The sequence below is a fragment of the Dendropsophus ebraccatus genome, unplaced genomic scaffold, assembly GCF_027789765.1.
Source record: "Dendropsophus ebraccatus isolate aDenEbr1 unplaced genomic scaffold, aDenEbr1.pat pat_scaffold_571_ctg1, whole genome shotgun sequence".
Taxonomy (NCBI): domain Eukaryota; kingdom Metazoa; phylum Chordata; class Amphibia; order Anura; family Hylidae; genus Dendropsophus; species Dendropsophus ebraccatus.
Window position 1 is genome coordinate 1 of NW_027210170.1, and position 19438 is coordinate 19438.

The 19438-nt window shown below is 44.9% G+C and overlaps 24 non-coding genes across 24 annotated transcripts; 16 read left to right on the plus strand and 8 right to left on the minus strand.

Moving 5' to 3' along the window:
- Nucleotides 1-1172: 1172 nt before the first annotated feature.
- Nucleotides 1173-1246, plus strand: TRNAT-AGU (transfer RNA threonine (anticodon AGU)). The gene has a single exon. It is a non-coding gene; the product is annotated as a tRNA-Thr (tRNA).
- A 737-nt stretch (nt 1247-1983) lies between these two features.
- On the minus strand, nt 1984-2065 carry TRNAS-GCU (transfer RNA serine (anticodon GCU)). The gene has a single exon. It is a non-coding gene; the product is annotated as a tRNA-Ser (tRNA).
- Nucleotides 2066-2199: 134 nt separating this feature from the next.
- On the plus strand, nt 2200-2273 carry TRNAT-CGU (transfer RNA threonine (anticodon CGU)). Its single transcript has one exon. It is a non-coding gene; the product is annotated as a tRNA-Thr (tRNA).
- A 5194-nt stretch (nt 2274-7467) lies between these two features.
- Nucleotides 7468-7541, plus strand: TRNAT-AGU (transfer RNA threonine (anticodon AGU)). The gene has a single exon. It is a non-coding gene; the product is annotated as a tRNA-Thr (tRNA).
- Nucleotides 7542-8279: 738 nt separating this feature from the next.
- On the minus strand, nt 8280-8361 carry TRNAS-GCU (transfer RNA serine (anticodon GCU)). The gene has a single exon. It is a non-coding gene; the product is annotated as a tRNA-Ser (tRNA).
- Nucleotides 8362-8495: 134 nt separating this feature from the next.
- TRNAT-AGU (transfer RNA threonine (anticodon AGU)) lies at nt 8496-8569 on the plus strand. The gene has a single exon. It is a non-coding gene; the product is annotated as a tRNA-Thr (tRNA).
- A 590-nt stretch (nt 8570-9159) lies between these two features.
- On the plus strand, nt 9160-9233 carry TRNAT-AGU (transfer RNA threonine (anticodon AGU)). The gene has a single exon. It is a non-coding gene; the product is annotated as a tRNA-Thr (tRNA).
- A 744-nt stretch (nt 9234-9977) lies between these two features.
- Nucleotides 9978-10059, minus strand: TRNAS-GCU (transfer RNA serine (anticodon GCU)). The gene has a single exon. It is a non-coding gene; the product is annotated as a tRNA-Ser (tRNA).
- Nucleotides 10060-10856: 797 nt separating this feature from the next.
- TRNAT-AGU (transfer RNA threonine (anticodon AGU)) lies at nt 10857-10930 on the plus strand. Its single transcript has one exon. It is a non-coding gene; the product is annotated as a tRNA-Thr (tRNA).
- A 743-nt stretch (nt 10931-11673) lies between these two features.
- On the minus strand, nt 11674-11755 carry TRNAS-GCU (transfer RNA serine (anticodon GCU)). Its single transcript has one exon. It is a non-coding gene; the product is annotated as a tRNA-Ser (tRNA).
- A 134-nt stretch (nt 11756-11889) lies between these two features.
- TRNAT-UGU (transfer RNA threonine (anticodon UGU)) lies at nt 11890-11963 on the plus strand. The gene has a single exon. It is a non-coding gene; the product is annotated as a tRNA-Thr (tRNA).
- Nucleotides 11964-12555: 592 nt separating this feature from the next.
- Nucleotides 12556-12629, plus strand: TRNAT-AGU (transfer RNA threonine (anticodon AGU)). Its single transcript has one exon. It is a non-coding gene; the product is annotated as a tRNA-Thr (tRNA).
- Nucleotides 12630-13372: 743 nt separating this feature from the next.
- On the minus strand, nt 13373-13454 carry TRNAS-GCU (transfer RNA serine (anticodon GCU)). Its single transcript has one exon. It is a non-coding gene; the product is annotated as a tRNA-Ser (tRNA).
- Nucleotides 13455-13588: 134 nt separating this feature from the next.
- Nucleotides 13589-13662, plus strand: TRNAT-UGU (transfer RNA threonine (anticodon UGU)). Its single transcript has one exon. It is a non-coding gene; the product is annotated as a tRNA-Thr (tRNA).
- A 591-nt stretch (nt 13663-14253) lies between these two features.
- TRNAT-AGU (transfer RNA threonine (anticodon AGU)) lies at nt 14254-14327 on the plus strand. Its single transcript has one exon. It is a non-coding gene; the product is annotated as a tRNA-Thr (tRNA).
- Nucleotides 14328-15069: 742 nt separating this feature from the next.
- On the minus strand, nt 15070-15149 carry TRNAS-GCU (transfer RNA serine (anticodon GCU)). Its single transcript has one exon. It is a non-coding gene; the product is annotated as a tRNA-Ser (tRNA).
- Nucleotides 15150-15285: 136 nt separating this feature from the next.
- On the plus strand, nt 15286-15359 carry TRNAT-CGU (transfer RNA threonine (anticodon CGU)). Its single transcript has one exon. It is a non-coding gene; the product is annotated as a tRNA-Thr (tRNA).
- Nucleotides 15360-15947: 588 nt separating this feature from the next.
- TRNAT-AGU (transfer RNA threonine (anticodon AGU)) lies at nt 15948-16021 on the plus strand. The gene has a single exon. It is a non-coding gene; the product is annotated as a tRNA-Thr (tRNA).
- A 742-nt stretch (nt 16022-16763) lies between these two features.
- On the minus strand, nt 16764-16845 carry TRNAS-GCU (transfer RNA serine (anticodon GCU)). The gene has a single exon. It is a non-coding gene; the product is annotated as a tRNA-Ser (tRNA).
- A 136-nt stretch (nt 16846-16981) lies between these two features.
- TRNAT-UGU (transfer RNA threonine (anticodon UGU)) lies at nt 16982-17055 on the plus strand. The gene has a single exon. It is a non-coding gene; the product is annotated as a tRNA-Thr (tRNA).
- Nucleotides 17056-17645: 590 nt separating this feature from the next.
- On the plus strand, nt 17646-17719 carry TRNAT-AGU (transfer RNA threonine (anticodon AGU)). Its single transcript has one exon. It is a non-coding gene; the product is annotated as a tRNA-Thr (tRNA).
- Nucleotides 17720-18464: 745 nt separating this feature from the next.
- Nucleotides 18465-18546, minus strand: TRNAS-GCU (transfer RNA serine (anticodon GCU)). Its single transcript has one exon. It is a non-coding gene; the product is annotated as a tRNA-Ser (tRNA).
- Nucleotides 18547-18697: 151 nt separating this feature from the next.
- On the plus strand, nt 18698-18771 carry TRNAT-CGU (transfer RNA threonine (anticodon CGU)). The gene has a single exon. It is a non-coding gene; the product is annotated as a tRNA-Thr (tRNA).
- Nucleotides 18772-19361: 590 nt separating this feature from the next.
- On the plus strand, nt 19362-19435 carry TRNAT-AGU (transfer RNA threonine (anticodon AGU)). The gene has a single exon. It is a non-coding gene; the product is annotated as a tRNA-Thr (tRNA).
- Nucleotides 19436-19438: the final 3 nt, after the last annotated feature.

Below are 19438 nucleotides of genomic sequence, written 5' to 3' on the forward strand. Positions count from 1 at the left end.
CGGCGGATCGCGGGTAGGTAAGCATGCCATGTTGTTATGTTTTTATACGGCAGAAACATGTTAGAAATGTGCTAGCGCCGGATGAACCCCATTCAAAGACGCAAAGCCCTCACTGGTTGAACTTGTCGGACGTGAGTTACTGTCAACATTACTACTATGTAACTAGATCTCCGGATTGATTGTGGCATGCTGCCTCCTTCACGATTGCTGATGGTAACATCTCTGCTTGGGGCATCCACTGCACTGCTGACAATATAGAAAAGCAAAGCAAGATACCTCCTTGGAAGAGGCAGAAGAAATCGACGAGGATGGGATTTGAACCCATGATGCAGAGCACAATGGATTAGCAGTCCATCGCTTAACCTATCGGCCACCTCAGTCAACACAAAAGAGACCTGTCCTGCTAGCAGAGCCGAAACCTATCCGAACAAGTCTTGGCTAATTTTTCATTGAAGGCGGGAAAATCAGCACTGCAGTTAAGCCCCTTCTGGCTTTCCCCAGGTGAGGACTGTTGCGCTTGTGCTTTAGTTGGTTAAAGCGCCTGTCTTGTAAAGCAGGAGATCAGAGTTCGACTCTCAGCATGCCTACCTGCTTCTCAATTTTTTTGCATTTCTTTTCAAACGAGCTGCTCGCTCTTAGCTGACTCACAATCGTCTTACAACCTAGGTAATCGAGCAAGGGAAAAAGTCTGGCATAATGAATTTAACAAAAAAAAAAAACGCACAGAGCAGGAAAGCATTGGCTTCATTTCAGGATAGCAACAAGCACCATTGAATTAACCAATCGGCCACCTCGCCTACATCAAGTGATTTCACCTGGTGCTAGATTGTGAAAACATGGAACAAGTCTGTGCTGCTTTATCATGAATGTGTCTTTCAGGCACTGGCTTAGTGGAGCTATCTCATCTCCTACATACGTCATGTCCCACGTATATAATGGCAACTTGTTCAAAGAGAACCAATGCACGAGACTAAAAATGGACCGTTCCTAGCCTTACATCATGATAGCGCTTTCCTGCGTATCCATTCAATCTCTTTATTCCGTCTTATGCATTGAGAGGAAGAAGAGAGATGCAGCATTTGCGCCATAAAGTCATCAGAGTTTGTGTGATTCGAAAAATCATGCTTTCGCACTGTATCATTTTCTTACTTTCCGCAGCAACAGTGGCATGTGGCGCTGTGGCTTAGTTGGTTAAAGCGCCTATCTAGTAAACAGGAGATCCTGAGTTCGAATCTCAGCAGTGCCTTCTTTCTACCAAATTTTTGCCGTTCTATTCCGATGAAAGGAGACCTTTGCTCCTAGCTGACCTTACACTTTTTTCCACGCTGCCCTAGGGTTCTTTTAGCAGCGGAAACTAGCATGGATACTAGCTAAAGACCCAAAAGGTGGAAATTTCATTGTCTACCTAATAGGATAGTGGGGAACACCATGCAGGACAAATTAAAGGGGTTTTCCGGCGCTAGCACTTTTTTAACATCTTGCCGCCATATAAGAAAACAGAACAATCATGTTATGCTTCCTCTCCGAGATCAGCCGGTGTCTCATGCGATTGCCGGTGTCCCCCGCTGTCTGTAGCCGCAGTTTCTTCTGAAACGAGCCGTGATTGGCTGAGCGGGCTGTCACTCCGAGATGAGCTCACCTCGGAGCTAGCGGCGGCTACGTACACTTAGTGACACCGGCGGATCGCGGGTAGGTAAGCATGCCATGTTGTTATGTTTTCTTATAAACGCAGAAACATGTTAGAAATGTGCTAGCGCCGGATGACCCCATTCAAAGACGCAAAGCCCTCACTTGGTTGAATTGTCGGACGTGAGTTACTGGTCAACCTTACTACCTATGTAACTAGATCTCCGGATTGATTTGTGGCATGCTGCCTCCTTCACGATTGCTGATGGTAAACATCTCTGCTTGGGGCATCCACTGCACCTGCTGACAATATAGAAAGGCAAACCAAGATACCTCCTTGAAGAGGCAGGAAGAAATCGACGAGGATGGGATTTGAACCCATGCATGCAGAGCACAATGGATTAGCAGTCCATCGCCTAAACCTCTCGGCCACCTCGTCAACACAAGAGACCTGTCCCTGCTAGCAGATGCCGAAACCTATCCGAACAAGTCTTTGGCTAACTTTTCATTGAAGGCGGTAAATCAGCCACTGCAGTTAAGCCCCTTTCCTGGCTTCCCCAGGCTGAGGCCTGCAGCGCTGTGGCTTAGTTGGTTAAAGCGCCTGTCTCGTAAACAGGAGATCCTGAGTTCGACTCTCAGCAGTGCCTACCTTTCTTCTCAATTTTTTTTTGCCATTTTCTTTTAAAAGGAGCTGCTCGCTCTTAGCTGACCTCAAACTCGTATCTACACCTAGGGTAATCCGAGCAAGGGAAAAAGTCTGCATAATGGCTAAACGCCCAAGAGCAGGAAATGGCACCCATTGACGGCTAGCCACCGCCTGGAACCGTGCACCCCCCTCAATGCATTGATATCCGAACTATACAACAACAAGGTGAGCTGATCTCCATTTTTCACTTTCCATTGTTTATCTCGCTGGCTATTTTTGGATCTCGTGCTCCCTTTTCTCAGTTTCACATATTTTCCCAGTTCTAAATATATAAACACAAAAAGTATATATTTTTTTCACTGACATCTGTTTTACTGAGGAACATATCATTATTAATCATAAAATACCTAAGGATATCAAATAGTTTGTATGACAAACATAATATATAACACTAAAAGCATTGTGCATGTTTAAAAAGTTTTCTTGCTGAAAATCTCATCACCCACAACAGATAACATGGAGGATAGAAAATAAGGGGAGAAGATATCGCAAGTAACGATGACAATGTGAACCCATCCAACATAGAAGAGGATAGAGAAAGGAAGCCCAATTTGGTTTTTGACCTATTGAGCAACATCAATCCAGAGTGTAAAACTTTATTTCAAAGTGGGAGAAATTATGCATCAAAGAATTAAAACTGTGGTGGGATTATAGCACATTAAAACATACTTAGAGAAAAGCATGATACCCCGGGGACTGAGAATTTATAAAAATTCCACAACCATATTTTGTGAAGAATTCCAGAAGGAATGGGAGGAAGCCCTCACTGAGTGTTCATTAAACTCATAAAAGCCATCACTAAATATGAACAAATGAAATTAGAGGAACTTAAACCACAATTGGAGGAATAAAAAATTCAGCTCAGGAATTCGCAGACACCGCGGAATACAAGGATTTAAACACTAAAATGCAACAAAAAATACAAGAACTTGAAAAATTACATCATCTCCGTGAAAAAGAGCAAATTCCAACGCGATAATGAAGACTACTCCGCCAACCAAGTCTATACATGGAAACAATTCCGCCCACCCAGACCACGCCCCATACTAAGAAATAAAAACAAACAACCTCCACCGAAAGGCAATTACATGTGAGCTTTTCCCAAACTGAATCTGAAAGGTCAGAAGAATCGGACTATGACCAAACATCAGACACAAGTGGGGAAACCGCGGCAGCCCCAAAAAGAAAAACACACAGCTATAAAGGAAGAGGAGAGTGGCACGGTTAAACCTTAATGACTTCACACCAACAACTCTCGCACCAGACAAGGACCACCAAACCAACAACAGTATAAGGGACAAACGTCAAAAAACGACAAAGGAGAGGAGGAAGAAAACATCGGAAGAAGAACCAACAACAACAGAAAAACCCCACAGAGGAAGAAACACTAAACATGCAAAAACAACAAAAAAAACACCCATGAACCAAACTAGAAGCATCATCAATTATTCCATGAAAACACTAACTGAGGAACACATTAAAATTTTGTCCAAGGGACTATCCTTTGTCCCATCACCCATTTTGACCTGTTTGACACACTTATGGACGTCAACCGTCTAGCTAGAACCCTGACAGTCAAGCGACATTTTTTTGCAGACAAGGAAAACACTAGAACGTCCAAATATGAGGACACTATGCCTAATGAATTTTCTGAGTTAACATTTGGAGAACAGGTTGGATTAGTGGAACTACATAAAATGGAATATGAAAGTGAATCTTTCACCAATGAAAGTATGCATTATATGCCAGCAAATCATTCCAATCCAAACTTCTATCCTTATAAAATCCAGGGTTCCCGCTCTAGACGACTTCCAACATGTCATGGAGAGAGACCTTCGCAAATTGTTCGACATAACTAAAACAACATCTGCACATCTGAATGTCACCATCAAAGAAAGAGAAGCCATAAGGGATTTAAAGAATGACAACCAATTAGTCATTAAAATGGCTGATAAGGGGGGTAAAATAGTTCTTCTGGACAGGGATCTATATATAAACTGGCGTATGAAATATTGGATGATAGCGAAACCTACCGTAATTAACCAGTGACCCCACCCACCATTCAAGACCTCCTTGTGCACAGTGGTGGAGGAGGGTGTAGCCTTGGGTATACTCGGGACAGAGACGTGGCAGGCCTCGTTCCGGAGTGTCCCAGGGTTGCTACCTTCTATGGTCTCCCAAGGTGCACAAGGAGATCTTCCCCCCACCCCTCCGTCCCATCATTTCAGGGGTGGGTTCCCTAGGGGAAAAGCTTTGTGAATGGGTTGACAATCTGTTACAACCACTGGTCCAGCGAGTACCCGGCTATCTACAAGATAGCGGCTCAGTCTTAAGAGCATTTAAGGAATTTGAATGGTCTAATGAAAATAAGTGGCTTAGCTGCGATATAACTGCACTGTATTCTTCTATCCCCCACAATCAAGCCCTAGAAGCTTTAGCTTACCATCTATATAGATACAGTAATTATAGCTGCGAGCTGAGAGAATATATTTTGGAGGTGACAGCTTTTTGTTAAAACATAATTATTTTCTTTTAACAGTGAATATTTTTTACAAATTAGGGCGCCCCCATGGGGGCCAAATTCTCTCCAACTCTAGCTGGGCTATTTGTTGCATGGTGGGAAGAGAGATACATATTCTCATGCACAAATCCATTCTCCCCCGCCATACGGTGGTACGGTCGTTTTATCGACGACGTACTCATCGTATGGCAGGGGAAGATTCCGCTCTTTCAGACTTCCTGCAATATTGTAATGCTAATGACAACAATCTCAGGTTCACCCATTTCACACATCCAACATGTGTCTCTTTCCTGGACATCCAATTAGAGGTGGACAAAAACACAAATATGGTCCATACATCTTTGTATCGCAAGCCCACCGCGGGCAACACGATACTACATGCCCAAAGCAATCACCCCCTGCATACTGTTAAGGCATACCAGTGGGGGAATTAACTCGAATAAAAAGAGCATGCTCCAAACCAGACATATACTCTAAACAATCCAAGGAAGCCTGTACAAGAATGGAAAGGAGAGGGTATAAGAAATATCATCTGGAAAGGGCCACAAAAATTGTACAAACCAAAAACAGGGAAGAATTATTAAGAAAAAAAGAAAAAGGAAAAAAGAACACATGTCACCGACACCAATAACTTTCTCCACGCGCTTTTCCTTGGAATACCAAGAAATCACTAAAATGATACAACGCAACATAAATATATTGAGGCAAGATGCCATTTTAAATGAAATACTAGATGAAGGAGTGCGCTGCGTGGCACGCAGAGGTCGCACCTTGCGAGATGATTTATCACCTAGCACTCTACCTGTACTGAAAACCTCCGCAATAACAAGAAACAAACCAAAAGGTAACTTCAAATGCAATGGGTCACGGTGCAATATGTGTAACTACTGTAAAAATATCAAAGAGTACACCAACAGCGATCACACCAAAACATATAGCATCACAGACTTCATTAATTGTGAAACAGATCACGTAGTGTACATAATCGAATGTGGAAGGTGCGATCTCAAGTATGTTGGCTGTACATCCGCAAATTAAAGAAGAGAATCAGTGAGCACATCACTGATATTAAAAACAATACGAAATCTAGCTGCTCGGGTGCAGCGAAACACTTCATTGAAGTTCACAACAGAGACATTTCCTACTTTTCTTTTTATGGCATCAAATTCATAGAAGCACCCTTACGGGGGGGCGATAGGACAAGACAACTCTTCAATAAAGAAGCGGAATGTATTTTCAAACTGGATACAAGAATCCCACATGGACTTAATTATAAAAACGATCTTCTTTATCATTACATGAACTAATTTACAGCATAAATGTTTTTATAGTTTGAATAATTTTTTCCATTCTCACCATTATCTTTTCATATTCTTTTATTATCATTTTCACATATTTTTTTCACTTTCTTATCTTTTCCATTTATTAGCCGAATACAATAATCTTTAGCTCCTCCATTGATTATCCAGATATCGCTATCCCCAAAAAATCATTTACAGCTTGGGCATCACACCTCACATACATTACTATAGTCCATTCATTAATTTAACTTTAACTTCATTTTATTCATTTCATTCATTTTTTCCATTCAATATTTATTAGGCATGAATTATTCTTGACTCGCTGATTTTTGATTCTCATTAATCTTTTGCTTCTGGTTAATAATTAGTGTATGCATTATTAGTGCAAGATTTACTTATGTCTGCATACAGATACTTGCAACACCATATAACTTTATCATTCAAGTGTTCATATAGGCAGACTACCAGCTTAATTGGCATTGCACCATTATGAACATACAACCATGTTCCACCACATATTATCCATCTGCAGGCGTTTTTCCGAGTTTACCCACTCCACGCCAATTCATAGCATACACAGCTTTTTAGATCATCATATCCTCTCCTATTGCCTTCACCAGGGAAATCGGGCATTACACATGTAGTACATATCTTTATACATATTTTATTATATATAACATATTATAATGTTACAATGTTACCAGCCGCCCAACACCTGAAGTGATGCTAACATAGGGTTAACACATTAACTACATGCACTCATTCCACCTGCTAGTGCTAGCACTGGGAATACTTCCATTGGCCGCAACTGTTTTTAAACTCACACTTGTACAACATTCACCAGATTATGACTAAGCGCGCATGCGCGAAACGCGTCAATCTACTGGGCCACACAGCACACATAGCTCTGCTGTATTTTAACATGATTGAATAAAATATAAGACTTTTAACTTACCTTGGAGTGCTGGATCCGCACCTTCTTTCCATTCTCTTTATCATTGAATGTTGTCTTTCAGGCACTGGCTTAGTGGAGCTAATCTCATCTCCTACACTACGTCATGTCCCACGTATACTAATGGAAACTTGTTCAAAGATGAACCAATGCACAGAGCTTAAAAATTGACCCGTCCTAGCTCTTACTCATGATAGCGCTTTCCTGGTATCCATTCAATCTCTTTATTCCGTCTTATGCATTGAGAGGAAGAAAGAGAGAATGCAGCATTTGCTCCATAAAGTCATCAGAGTTTGTGTGATTCGAAATCATGGCTTCGCACTGTATCATTTTCTGACTTTCCGCAGCAACAGTGGCATGTGGCGCTGTGGCTTAGTTGGTTAAAGCGCCTGTCTAGTAAACAGGAGATCCTGAGTTCGAATCTCAGCAGTGCCTTTCTTTCTACCAAATTTTTGCCGTTCTATCCGAGAAAGGAGACCTTTGCTCCTAGCTGACCTTACACTTCTTCCACGCTGCCCTAGGGTTCTTTTAGCAGCGGAAACTAGCATGGATACTAGCTAAAGACCAAAAGGTGGAAATTTCATTGTCTACCTAATAGGATAGTGGGGAACACCATGCAGGACAAATTAAAGGGGTTTTCCGGCGCTAGCACTTTTTAACATCTTGCCGCCATATAAGAAAACAGAACAATCATGTTATGCTTCCCTCTCCGAGATCAGCCGGTGTCTCCATGCGATTGCCGGTGTCCCCGCTGACTGTAGCCGCAGTTTCTTCTGAAACGAGCCAGTGATTGGCTGAGCGGGCTGTCACTCCCGAGATGAGCTCACCTCGGAGCTAGCGGCGGCTACGTACATTTAGTGACACCGGCGGATCGCGGGTAGGTAAGCATGCCATGTTTGTTATGTTTTCTTATACGGCAGAAACATGTTAGAAATGTGCTAGCGCCGGATGACCCCATTCAAAGACGCAAAGCCCTCACTTGGTTGAACTTGTCGGACGTGAGTTACTGTTCAACCTTACTACCTATGTAACTAGATCTCCGGATTGATTTGTGGCATGCTGCCTCCTTCACGATTGCTGATGGTAAACATCTCTGCTTGGGGCATCCACTGCACCTGCTGACAATAAAGAAAAGGCAAACCAAGATACCTCCTTGGAAGAGGCAGAAGAAATCGACGAGGATGGGATTTGAACCCATGCATGCAGAGCACAATGGATTAGCAGTCCATCGCCTTAACCACTCGGCCACCTCGTCAACACAAGAGACCTGTCCCTGCTAGCAGATGCCGAAACCTATCCGAACAAGTCTTTGGCTAACTTTTCATTGAAGGCGGTAAATCAGCCACTGCAGTTAAGCCCCTTTCCTGGCTTCCCCAGGCTGAGGCCTGTGGCGCTGTGGCTTAGTTGGTTATAGCGCCTGTCTAGTAAACAGGAGATCCTGAGTTCGACTCTCAGCAGTGCCTACCTTTCTTCTCAATTTTTTTTTGCCATTTTCTTTTTAAAAGGAGCTGCTCGCTCTTAGCTGACCTCAAACTCGTCTACACCTAGGGTAATCCGAGCAAGGGAAAAAGTCTGCATAATGGCTAAACGCCCAAGAGCAGGAAATGGCATTGGCTTCATTTCAGGATAGCAACAAGCACCATTGAATTAACCAATCGGCCACCCCGCCTACATCAAGTGATTTCACCTGGTGCTAGATTGTGAAAACAATTGGAACAAGTCTGTGGCTGCTTTATCATTGAATGTTGTCTTTCAGGCACTGGCTTAGTGGACCTAATCTCATCTCCTACACTACGTCATGTCCCACGTATACTAATGGAAACTTGTTCAAAGATGAACCAATGCACAGAGCTTAAAAATTGACCCGTCCTAGCTCTTACTCATGATAGCGCTTTCCTGGTATCCATTCAATCTCTTTATTCCGTCTTATGCATTGAGAGGAAGAAAGAGAGAATGCAGCATTTGCTCCATAAAGTCATCAGAGTTTGTGTGATTCGAAATCATGGCTTCGCACTGTATCATTTTCTTACTTTCCGCAGCAACAGTGGCATGTGGCGCTGTGGCTTAGTTGGTTAAAGTGCATGTCTAGTAAACAGGAGATCCTGAGTTCGAATCTCAGCAGTGCCTTTCTTTCTACCAAATTTTTGCCGTTCTATTCCGAGAAAGGAGACCTTTGCTCCTAGCTGACCTTACACTTCTTTTCCACGCTGCCCTAGGGTTCTTTTAGCAGCGGAAACTAGCATGGATACTAGCTAAAGACCCAAAAGGTGGAAATTTCATTGTCTACCTAATAGGATAGTGGGGAACACCATGCAGGACAAATTAAAGGGGTTTTCCGGCGCTAGCACTTTTTTAACATCTTGCCGCCATATAAGAAAACAGAACAATCATGTTATGCTTTCCTCTCCGAGATCAGCCGGTGTCTCCATGCGATTGCCGGTGTCCCCCGCTGTCTGTAGCCGCAGTTTCTTCTGAAACGAGCCAGTGATTGGCTGAGCGGGCTGTCACTCCCGAGATGAGCTCACCTCGGAGCTAGCGGCGGCTACGTACATTTAGTGACACCGGCGGATCGCGGGTAGGTAAGCATGCCATGTTTGTTATGTTTTCTTATACGGCAGAAACATGTTAGAAATGTGCTAGCGCCGGATGACCCCATTCAAAGACGCAAAGCCCTCACTTGGTTGAACTTGTCGGACGTGAGTTACTGTTCAACCTTACTACCTATGTAACTAGATCTCCGGATTGATTTGTGGCATGCTGCCTCCTTCACGATTGCTGATGGTAAACATCTCTGCTTGGGGCATCCACTGCACCTGCTGACAATATAGAAAAGGCAAAGCAAGATACCTCCTTGGAAGAGGCAGAAGAAATCGACGAGGATGGGATTTGAACCCATGCATGCAGAGCACAATGGATTAGCAGTCCATCGCCTTAACCACTCGGCCACCTCGTCAACACAAGAGACCTGTCCCTGCTAGCAGATGCCGAAACCTATCCGAACAAGTCTTTGGCTAACTTTTCATTGAAGGCGGTAAATCAGCCACTGCAGTTAAGCCCCTTTCCTGGCTTCCCCAGGCTGAGGCCTGTGGCGCTGGCTTAGTTGGTTAAAGCGCCTGTCTTGTAAACAAGAGATCCTGAGTTCGACTCTCAGCAGTGCCTACCTTTCTTCTCAATTTTTTTTTGCCATTTTCTTTTTAAAGGAGCTGCTCGCTCTTAGCTGACCTCAAACTCGTCTACACCTAGGGTAATCCGAGCAAGGGAAAAAGTCTGCATAATGGCTAAACGCCCAAGAGCAGGAAATGGCATTGGCTTCATTTCAGGATAGCAACAAGCACCATTGAATTAACCAATCGGCCACCTCGCCTACATCAAGTGATTTCACCTGGTGCTAGATTGTGAAAACAATTGGAACAAGTCTGTGGCTGCTTTATCATTGAATGTTGTCTTTCAGGCACTGGCTTAGTGGAGCTAATCTCATCTCCTACACTACGTCATGTCCCACGTATACTAATGGAAACTTGTTCAAAGATGAACCAATGCACAGAGCTTAAAAATTGACCCGTCCTAGCTCTTACTCATGATAGCGCTTTCCTGGTATCCATTCAATCTCTTTATTCCGTCTTATGCATTGAGAGGAAGAAAGAGAGAATGCAGCATTTGCTCATTAAAAAGTCATCAGAGTTTGTGTGATTCGAAATCATGGCTTCGCACTGTATCATTTTCTGACTTTCCGCAGCTACAGTGGCATGTGGCGCTGTGGCTTAGTTGGTTAAAGCGCCTGTCTAGTAAACAGGAGATCCTGAGTTCGAATCTCAGCAGTGCCTTTCTTTCTACCAAATTTTTGCCGTTCTATTCCGAGAAAGGAGACCTTTGCTCCTAGCTGACCTTACACTTCTTTTCCACGCTGCCCTAGGGTTCTTTTAGCAGCGGAAACTAGCATGGATACTAGCTAAAGACCCAAAAGGTGGAAATTTCATTGTCTACCTAATAGGATAGTGGGGAACACCATGCAGGACAAATTAAAGGGGTTTTCCGGCGCTAGCACTTTTTTAACATCTTGCCGCCATATAAGAAAACAGAACAATCATGTTATGCTTTCCTCTCCGAGATCAGCCGGTGTCTCCATGCGATTGCCGGTGTCCCCCGCTGTCTGTAGCCGCAGTTTCTTCTGAAACGAGCCAGTGATTGGCTGAGCGGGCTGTCACTCCCGAGATGAGCTCACCTCGGAGCTAGCGGCGGCTACGTACATTTAGTGACACCGGCGGATCGCGGGTAGGTAAGCATGCCATGTTTGTTATGTTTCTTATACGGCAGAAACATGTTAGAAATGTGCTAGCGCCGGATGACCCCATTCAAAGACGCAAAGCCCTCACTTGGTTGAACTTGTCGGACGTGAGTTACTGTTCAACCTTACTACCTATGTAACTAGATCTCCGGATTGATTTGTGGCATGCTGCCTCCTTCACGATTGCTGATGGTAAACATCTCTGCTTGGGGCATCCACTGCACCTGCTGACAATATAGAAAAGGCAAAGCAAGATACCTCCTTGGAAGAGGCAGAAGAAATCGACGAGGATGGGATTTGAACCCATGCATGCAGAGCACAATGGATTAGCAGTCCATCGCCTTAACCACTCGGCCACCTCGTCAACACAAGAGACCTGTCCCTGCTAGCAGATGCCGAAACCTATCCGAACAAGTCTTTGGCTAACTTTTCATTGAAGGCGGTAAATCAGCCACTGCAGTTAAGCCCCTTTCCTGGCTTCCCCAGGCTGAGGCCTGTGGCGCTGTGGCTTAGTTGGTTAAAGCGCCTGTCTTGTAAACAAGAGATCCTGAGTTCGACTCTCAGCAGTGCCTACCTTTCTTCTCAATTTTTTTTTGCCATTTTCTTTTTAAAAGGAGCTGCTCGCTCTTAGCTGACCTCAAACTCGTCTACACCTAGGGTAATCCGAGCAAGGGAAAAAGTCTGCATAATGGCTAAACGCCCAAGAGCAGGAAATGGCATTGGCTTCATTTCAGGATAGCAACAAGCACCATTGAATTAACCAATCGGCCACCTCGCCTACATCAAGTGATTTCACCTGGTGCTAGATTGTGAAAACAATTGGAACAAGTCTGTGGCTGCTTTATCATTGAATGTTGTCTTTCAGGCACTGGCTTAGTGGAGCTAATCTCATCTCCTACACTACGTCATGTCCCACGTATACTAATGGAAACTTGTTCAAAGATGAACCAATGCACAGAGCTTAAAAATTGACCCGTCCTAGCTCTTACTCATGATAGCGCTTTCCTGGTATCCATTCAATCTCTTTATTCCGTCTTATGCATTGAGAGGAAGAAAGAGAGAATGCAGCATTTGCTCATTAAAAAGTCATCAGAGTTTGTGTGATTCGAAATCATGGCTTCGCACTGTATCATTTTCTGACTTTCCGCAGCTACAGTGGCATGTGGCGCTGTGGCTTAGTTGGTTAAAGCGCCTGTCTAGTAAACAGGAGATCCTGAGTTCGAATCTCAGCAGTGCCTTTCTTTCTACCAAATTTTTGCCGTTCTATTCCGAGAAAGGAGACCTTTGCTCCTAGCTGACCTTACACTTCTTTTCCACGCTGCCCTAGGGTTCTTTTAGCAGCGGAAACTAGCATGGATACTAGCTAAAGACCAAAAGGTGGAAATTTCATTGTCTACCTAATAGGATAGTGGGGAACACCATGCAGGACAAATTAAAGGGGTTTTCCGGCGCTAGCACTTTTTTAACATCTTGCCGCCATATAAGAAAACAGAACAATCATGTTATGCTTTCCTCTCCGAGATCAGCCGGTGTCTCCATGCGATTGCCGGTGTCCCCCGCTGTCTGTAGCCGCAGTTTCTTCTGAAACGAGCCAGTGATTGGCTGAGCGGGCTGTCACTCCCGAGATGAGCTCACCTCGGAGCTAGCGGCGGCTACGTACATTTAGTGACACCGGCGGATCGCGGGTAGGTAAGCATGCCATGTTTGTTATGTTTTCTTATACGGCAGAAACATGTTAGAAATGTGCTAGCGCCGGATGACCCCATTCAAAGACGCAAAGCCCTCACTTGGTTGAACTTGTCGGACGTGAGTTACTGTTCAACCTTACTACCTATGTAACTAGATCTCCGGATTGATTTGTGGCATGCTGCCTCCTTCACGATTGCTGATGGTAAACATCTCTGCTTGGGGCATCCACTGCACCTGCTGACAATATAGAAAAGGCAAAGCAAGATACCTCCTTGGAAGAGGCAGAAGAAATCGACGAGGATGGGATTTGAACCCATGCATGCAGAGCACAATGGATTAGCAGTCCATCGCCTTAACCACTCGGCCACCTCGTCAACACAAGAGACCTGTCCCTGCTAGCAGATGCCGAAACCTATCCGAACAAGTCTTTGGCTAACTTTTCATTGAAGGCGGTAAATCAGCCACTGCAGTTAAGCCCCTTTCCTGGCTTCCCCAGGCTGAGGCCTGTGGCGCTGTGGCTTAGTTGGTTAAAGCGCCTGTCTTGTAAACAAGAGATCCTGAGTTCGACTCTCAGCAGTGCCTACCTTCTTCTCAATTTTTTTTTGCCATTTTCTTTTTAAAAGGAGCTGCTCGCTCTTAGCTGACCTCAAACTCGTCTACACCTAGGGTAATCCGAGCAAGGGAAAAAGTCTGCATAATGGCTAAACGCCCAAGAGCAGGAAATGGCATTGGCTTCATTTCAGGATAGCAACAAGCACCATTGAATTAACCAATCGGCCACCTCGCCTACATCAAGTGATTTCACCTGGTGCTAGATTGTGAAAACAATTGGAACAAGTCTGTGGCTGCTTTATCATTGAATGTTGTCTTTCAGGCACTGGCTTAGTGGAGCTAATCTCATCTCCTACACTACGTCATGTCCCACGTATACTAATGGAAACTTGTTCAAAGATGAACCAATGCACAGAGCTTAAAAATTGACCCGTCCTAGCTCTTACTCATGATAGCGCTTTCCTGGTATCCATTCAATCTCTTTATTCCGTCTTATGCATTGAGAGGAAGAAAGAGAGAATGCAGCATTTGCTCATTAAAAAGTCATCAGAGTTTGTGTGATTCGAAATCATGGCTTCGCACTGTATCATTTTCTGACTTTCCGCAGCTACAGTGGCATGTGGCGCTGTGGCTTAGTTGGTTAAAGCGCCTGTCTAGTAAACAGGAGATCCTGAGTTCGAATCTCAGCAGTGCCTTTCTTTCTACCAAATTTTTGCCGTTCTATTCCGAGAAAGGAGACCTTTGCTCCTAGCTGACCTTACACTTCTTTTCCACGCTGCCCTAGGGTTCTTTTAGCAGCGGAAACTAGCATGGATACTAGCTAAAGACCCAAAAGGTGGAAATTTCATTGTCTACCTAATAGGATAGTGGGGAACACCATGCAGGACAAATAAAGGGGTTTTCCGGCGCTAGCACTTTTTAACATCTTGCCGCCATATAAGAAAACAGAACAATCATGTTATGCTTCCCTCTCCGAGATCAGCCGGTGTCTCCATGCGATTGCCGGTGTCCCCCGCTGTCTGTAGCCGCAGTTTCTCTCTGAAACGAGCCAGTGATTGGCTGAGCGGGCTGTCACTCCCGAGATGAGCTCACCTCGGAGCTAGCGGCGGCTACGTACACTTAGTGACACCGGCGGATCGCGGGTAGGTAAGCATGCCATGTTTGTTATGTTTTCTTATACGGCAGAAACATGTTAGAAATGTGCTAGCGCCGGATGACCCCATTCAAAGACGCAAATCCCTCACTTGGTTGAACTTGTCGGACGTGAGTTACTGTTCAACCTTACTACCTATGTAACTAGATCTCCGGATTGATTTGTGGCATGCTGCCTCCTTCACGATTGCTGATGGTAAACATCTCTGCTTGGGGCATCCACTGCACCTGCTGACAATATAGAAAAGGCAAACCAAGATACCTCCTTGGAAGAGGCAGAAGAAATCGAAAGGATGGGATTTGAACCCATGCATGCAGAGCACAATGGATTAGCAGTCCATCGCCTTAACCACTCGGCCACCTCGTCAACACAAGAGACCTGTCCCTGCTAGCAGATGCCGAAACCTATCCGAACAAGTCTTTGGCTAACTTTTCATTGAAGGCGGTAAATCAGCCACTGCAGTTAAGCCCCTTTCCTGGCTTCCCCAGGCTGAGGCCTGCGGCGCTGTGGCTTAGTTGGTTAAAGCGGCTGTCTCGTAAACAGGAGATCCTGAGTTCGACTCTCAGCAGTGCCTACCTTTCTTCTCAATTTTTTTTTGCCATTTTCTTTTTAAAAGGAGCTGCTCGCTCTTAGCTGACCTCAAACTCGTCTACACCTAGGGTAATCCGAGCAAGGGAAAAAGTCTGCATAATGGCTAAACGCCCAAGAGCAGGAAATGGCATTGGCTTCATTTCAGGATAGCAACAAGCACCATTGAATTAACCAATCGGCCACCTCGCCTACATCAAGTGATTTCACCTGGTGCTAGATTGTGAAAACAATTGGAACAAGTCTGTGGCTGCTTTATCATTGAATGTTGTCTTTCAGGCACTGGCTTAGTGGAGCTAATCTCATCTCCTACACTACGTCATGCCACGTATACTAATGGAAACTTGTTCAAAGATGAACCAATGCACAGAGCTTAAAAATTGACCCGTCCTAGCTCTTACTCATGATAGCGCTTTCCTGGTATCCATTCAATCTCTTTATTCCGTCTTATGCATTGAGAGGAAGAAAGAGAGAATGCAGCATTTGCTCCATAAAGTCATCAGAGTTTGTGTGATTCGAAATCATGGCTTCGCACTGTATCATTTTCTTACTTTCCGCAGCAACAGTGGCATGTGGCGCTGTGGCTTAGTTGGTTAAAGTGCATGTCTAGTAAACAGGAGATCCTGAGTTCGAATCTCAGCAGTGCCTTTCTTTCTACCAATTTTTGCCGTTCTATTCCGAGAAAGGAGACCTTTGCTCCTAGCTGACCTTACACTTCTTTTCCACGCTGCCCTAGGGTTCTTTTAGCAGCGGAAACTAGCATGGATACTAGCTAAAGACCCAAAAGGTGGAAATTTCATTGTCTACCTAATAGGATAGTGGGGAACACCATGCAGGACAAATTAAAGGGGTTTTCCGGCGCTAGCACTTTTTTAACATCTTGCCGCCATATAAGAAAACAGAACAATCATGTTATGCTTTCCTCTCCGAGATCAGCCGGTGTCTCCATGCGATTGCCGGTGTCCCCCGCTGTCTGTAGCCGCAGTTTCTTCTGAAACGAGCCAGTGATTGGCTGAGCGGGCTGTCACTCCCGAGATGAGCTCACCTCGGAGCTAGCGGCGGCTACGTACACTTAGTGACACCGGCGGATCGCGGGTAGGTAAGCATGCCATGTTTGTTATGTTTTCTTATACGGCAGAAACATGTTAGAAATGTGCTAGCGCCGGATGACCCCATTCAAAGACGCAAATCCCTCACTTGGTTGAACTTGTCGGACGTGAGTTACTGTTCAACCTTACTACCTATGTAACTAGATCTCCGGATTGATTTGTGGCATGCTGCCTCCTTCACGATTGCTGATGGTAAACATCTCTGCTTGGGGCATCCACTGCACCTGCTGACAAATAGAAAAGGCAAAGCAAGATACCTCCTTGGAAGAGGCAGAAGAAATCGACGAGGATGGGATTTGAACCCATGCATGCAGAGCACAATGGATTAGCAGTCCATCGTTTTAACCACTCGGCCACCTCGTCAACACAAGAGACCTGTCCCTGCTAGCAGATGCCGAAACCTATCCGAACAAGTCTTTGGCTAACTTTTCATTGAAGGCGGTAAATCAGCCACTGCAGTTAAGCCCCTTTCCTGGCTTCCCCAGGCTGAGGCGGCCTGTGCGCTGTGGCTTAGTTGGTTAAAGCGGCTGTCTTGTAAACAGGAGATCCTGAGTTCGACTCTCAGCAGTGCCTACCTTTCTTCTCAATTTTTTTTTGCCATTTTCTTTTTAAAAGGAGCTGCTCGCTCTTAGCTGACCTCAAACTCGTCTACACCTAGGGTAATCCGAGCAAGGAAAAAAGTCTGCATAATGGCTAAACGCCCAAGAGCAGGAAATGGCATTGGCTTCATTTCAGGATAGCAACAAGCACCATTGAATTAACCAATCGGCCACCTCGCCTACATCAAGTGATTTCACCTGGTGCTAGATTGTGAAAACAATTGGAACAAGTCTGTGGCTGCTTTATCATTGAATGTTGTCTTTCAGGCACTGGCTTAGTGGAGCTAATCTCATCTCCTACACTACGTCATGTCCCACGTATACTAATGGAAACTTGTTCAAAGATGAACCAATGCACAGAGCTTAAAAATTGACCCGTCCTAGCTCTTACTCATGATAGCGCTTTCCTGGTATCCATTCAATCTCTTTATTCCGTCTTATGCATTGAGAGGAAGAAAGAGAGAATGCAGCATTTGCTCCATAAAGTCATCAGAGTTTGTGTGATTCAAAATCATGGCTTCGCACTGTATCATTTTCTGACTTTCCGCAGCAACAGTGGCATGTGGCGCTGTGGCTTAGTTGGTTAAAGCGCCTGTCTAGTAAACAGGAGATCCTGAGTTCGAATCTCAGCAGTGCCTTTCTTTCTACCAAATTTTTGCCGTTCTATTCCGAGAAAGGAGACCTTTGCTCCTAGCTGACCTTACACTTCTTTTCCACGCTGCCCTAGGGTTCTATTAGCAGCGGAAACTAGCATGGATACTAGCTAAAGACCCAAAAGGTGGAAATTTCATTGTCTACCTAATAGGATAGTGGGGAACACCATGCAGGACAAATAAAGGGGTTTTCCGCTGCTAGCACTTTTTTAACATCTTGCCGCCATATAAGAAAACAGAACAATCATGTTTTATGCTTCCCTCTCCGAGATCAGCCGGTGTCTCCATGCGATTGCCGGTGTCCCCCGCTGTCTGTAGCCGCAGTTTCTTCTGAAACGAGCCAGTGATTGGCTGAGCGGGCTGTCACTCCCGAGATGAGCTCACCTCGGAGCTAGCGGCGGCTACGTACATTTAGTGACACCGGCGGATCGCGGGTAGGTAAGCATGCCATGTTTGTTATGTTTTCTTATACGGCAGAAACATGTTAGAAATGTGCTAGCGCCGGATGACCCCATTCAAAGACGCAAAGCCCTCACTTGGTTGAACTTGTCGGACGTGAGTTACTGTTCAACCTTACTACCTATGTAACTAGATCTCCGGATTGATTTGTGGCATGCTGCCTCCTTCACGATTGCTGATGGTAAACATCTCTGCTTGGGGCATCCACTGCACCTGCTGACAATAAAGAAAAGGCAAACCAAGATACCTCCTTGGAAGAGGCAGAAGAAATTGACGAGGATGGGATTTGAACCCATGCATGCAGAGCACAATGGATTAGCAGTCCATCGCCTTAACCACTCGGCCACCTCGTCAACACAAGAGACCTGTCAACACAAGAGACCTGTCCCTGCTAGCAGATGCCGAAACCTATCCGAACAAGTCTTTGGCTAACTTTTCATTGAAGGCGGTAAATCAGCCACTGCAGTTAAGCCCCTTTCCTGGCTTCCCCAGGCTGAGGCCTGTGGCGCTGTGGCTTAGTTGGTTAAAGCGCCTGTCTCGTACACAGGAGATCCTGAGTTCGACTCTCAGCAGTGCCTACCTTTCTTCTCAATTTTTTTTTGCCATTTTCTTTTTAAAAGGAGCTGCTCGCTCTTAGCTGACCTCAAACTCGTCTACACCTAGGGTAATCCGAGCAAGGGAAAAAGTCTGCATAATGGCTAAACGCCCAAGAGCAGGAAATGGCATTGGCTTCATTTCAGGATAGCAACAAGCACCATTGAATTAACCAATCGGCCACCCCGCCTACATCAAGTGATTTCACCTGGTGCTAGATTGTGAAAACAATTGGAACAAGTCTGTGGCTGCTTTATCATTGAATGTTGTCTTTCAGGCACTGGCTGAGTGGAGCTAATCTCATCTCCTACACTACGTCATGTCCCAAGAATACTAATGGAAACTTGTTCAAAGATGAACCAATGCACAGAGCTTAAAAATTGACCCGTCCTAGCTCTTACTCATGATAGCGCTTTCCTGGTATCCATTCAATCTCTTTATTCCGTCTTATGCATTGAGAGGAAGAAAAAGAGAATGCAGCATTTGCTCCATAAAGTCATCAGAGTTTGTGTGATTCGAAATCATGGCTTCACACTGTATCATTTTCTGACTTTCCGCAGCAACAGTGGCATGTGGCGCTGTGGCTTAGTTGGTTAAAGTGCCTGTCTAGTAAACAGGAGATCCTGAGTTCGAATCTCAGCAGTGCCTTTC